This window comes from Anas acuta, chromosome 1 (genome assembly GCF_963932015.1).
Source record: "Anas acuta chromosome 1, bAnaAcu1.1, whole genome shotgun sequence".
NCBI lineage: Eukaryota > Metazoa > Chordata > Aves > Anseriformes > Anatidae > Anas > Anas acuta.
Genome location: NC_088979.1, coordinates 113,318,322 through 113,321,339, shown reverse-complemented (window position 1 = coordinate 113,321,339; position 3,018 = coordinate 113,318,322). Strand labels below are relative to the sequence as shown.

Genomic DNA, 3,018 nt, shown 5'->3' with positions numbered 1-3,018 from the left:
GTAAGCAGAATAAAGATCATGTAAACTGCTCGCTGTGCCATCAATCGTGGCTGGAGAGCAGGAATGCTGCTGACAGCAGTTACTATTCTTTTGATACACCAGATACATGCCTCACATTCCCGCGGCAGCTGACACCACAATTAGCTCTTGTATGGCCAAAAGGGGGTGGGGAAGGAGGGAGTTCTTCTGGATAACATTTGGTATCCATGGATAAGCTTACTTTTTTTTTTTTTTTTTCCTGCAACAGTACTGTCAGACGGCTGAATCATGAAGTCTTTATACTCTACTTGAATTCCATTCATATGTATCTTTTGTCTAATGATTCCTGAGAGAAGAACACTTAATGAGTTTCAACCTAGTTTTGTGAAGCTTCATGGCAGTGAAAATGGGGGAAAAAACATTTTCTCAGAGTCAATTACCCAGTACATAAACGAAATATCTACTGAAATCAGGTAAAGTTTTGCCTAGTGAGTTTTCATGTTCATTTTATACTTTTCTTACTTAAAAATGATTTCTGATTAAGATAGGATTATGTAGAAAACTTGAAGGTTTACTAAATGGTTGATTTTTGCATAAAGCCATATATAGCAGCAGAATTTATGTAAATAAACAATGGGTGTTGATTACTAATAGAACTTGGCATGTATTTTTCTTTTAATGTCAGATAACTCCAGTGATCACAGCAGTTTCATAATCTCCAATTTCCAAAAACAATTAGATGTTCTGTCTAGTCTCCAGTAACAAGATTTGAAAATGAACCCATAACCAAACTGTTCTATAGGTTGTTAATAGGGCTGTATGTGTATATGCATACATGTATGCACAAATATGCTTTGCAAAGCATATTATATACATTTAAACAAATCTCAAAAGTTCCATGTTAAAAATGTAGTTCTGCATAAAAATTCATGCTCTTTTTCATAAGTAGGTAAAAGTTGCACGTTAGCACATCTTTACATATTTCTATTGTGTCATGATGAATGGGCAATTTGTGTCTAGAGGTCAACATCTTTTTCATTCACCACAGTTGGAACAGAAGTTGAGTAGGCTGATGCAGAACTGCCAAGGCTATTGTTTCCCCTGCAGGCTACATATTTTTTGCCCTTTTCAGAAGCCGAAAGGGAAAGCAGTGCAATATATTGGTTTGCCTCCAGCTCAGAGCTCAGGATGCATTGGGGTTTTAATGACTTGTGTGTATTATGGAACAACTTCATCACTGATGTTTTAAATAAAAGTCATGTTCTGCTTCCCTGACTTAACTCATAATTTGATTATCCAAATTCAGATTTCCCCAGGGGCTCTCATAAGACTTTCCAAACAAACATTTCACTCCTTTTCCTCTTATATCTACATTTTTCATATTATTGTATTCAAGACTGACATTTGGTATAAGAACAACCAGAAGGTACCTTTTTTTTTTGTCTAAACTGAGAAATAATTTCTGCCCAATCCCTATCCTTCCATTGCAAACCCAGACTTGGTCATTATCAGCCCTGCAAGTGATGACATACAGCCCTCTACTTTTATTTAATTTAATTTTATTTTTTTTAAGGATAGAGAATAAACTGGGACAAAATTGACACATATCTGCTTCCTCTTATTTGTACTCTTCCTACTCACCATGATGAGAAAGTTCCATGCTGGTTTTATCACTTCTCATTTGAATTCTTACATTGTATATGCAAGGTTCTCCATGAGAGGATATGCTTATTGCTACATCACCTAAATAAAGAAACGCATGGTTAAAATTTGATTTTGCATTCTATTCTCCATTTCCTCTCCCTTTGGTATTAATATATTAAGCAAATATTACTGTGGAATCAGTGTGATCAAATAAGTAGAGCCATAGGTTATATGTGAACAGTTTGCCATCACAATTCACAGCTGCAAGGACAGTGCTGTGCTTTACTGTTGTATGGCTTCTTCCAGGGCATTATTTTCCACTGAGAGTTCCTGCTGCCTGAGCATCTTTGGGTACTTTACAGACATGAAGTAAGTCAGTGCTCTGCTCCCTCCTTATTTTAAACTTGCTGTTTGTTGAAGAAATTTTGAAAGAGCTGTATAAGTAAATTGAAAAGGATTTTCAGAAGCAGCATGTAGAAAGTTAAAGTCCAATTGGAATGCACAGCAAACCAGTGGCAGAGCTAGAAGGGAATCTGACATCTTTGCAGTTCCTTACTCCAGTAGTGACTTGGCCATTCTCAGCATACAGTCGTTGCTGACAGTTCAGCATGTGCCAAACTCCCCAGACTGAATTAAAGAGAATGGTTACTCTTTGTTGCCCGTGGAAATGGTTATTCTCTGTTACCTGTGGAATCTTACCTGTTGAAATTTTACCTTCACTTAGGGTGAAGCATTGGGAGCTCCCCACAGACAGCAGCCAAACTAAAACCGCATCTCCTTGGACAGAGCTCACTAGAGGGAGCACACACACCGCTGCCTCTGATCACTATCACTGCAATCTGCTGAAGGAGATTGACTTGAATTTTCAAGTCTCCTCAACTGCTGAAAGCTAAATGAAAATAATAAATCCTAATGAATAGACATAAAAATCACCATTGCAATTTTCTGGGGAGGATTTTCCTTTAAAAAAAATTTGGTTTTAAAAGCCAGTCTGATCGTCCTGATGGGAAACATACAATACTAATAAAAACATGAACTTATTAATGAATAAATCCCATCTCCCTTTCCAGAAACACAAAGGTAGTTTTTCACTCCTTACCATTTTCTACAGTTGCACTGGGATAATAAAATAATCTAGTTACCATATGGTCTGAGCAATAAAGAGAAACTAGGGAATCTTGACAGACTGTGAAATGAAGATTTGTTTATTTTCCCCACCTTTCATCAGTTTATTTTCCTAATCCTGTATTGCAGACAGATTCTGGTGTAAACAATGCCATAGCCAAATGATTAAATAGAATCAGAAGGGTCTGTTGGGCAGCAGCAGCTATTCTGGAAAAGACTGATGCAGGCTCAGACTGAAGTCACAAAAAGAGAAGGCTGTGCTGTGAAACA

General features: G+C 37.1%; 1 long non-coding RNA gene across 1 annotated transcript; it reads left to right on the top strand.

Annotated features, from left to right (window-relative positions):
- The first annotated feature begins 204 nt into the window (after positions 1 to 204).
- LOC137862008 (uncharacterized) lies at positions 205 to 2,504 on the top strand. The gene is made up of 3 exons (XR_011100001.1): positions 205 to 452; positions 1,930 to 1,992; positions 2,348 to 2,504. It is a non-coding gene; the product is annotated as an uncharacterized lncRNA (long non-coding RNA).
- Positions 2,505 to 3,018: the final 514 nt, after the last annotated feature.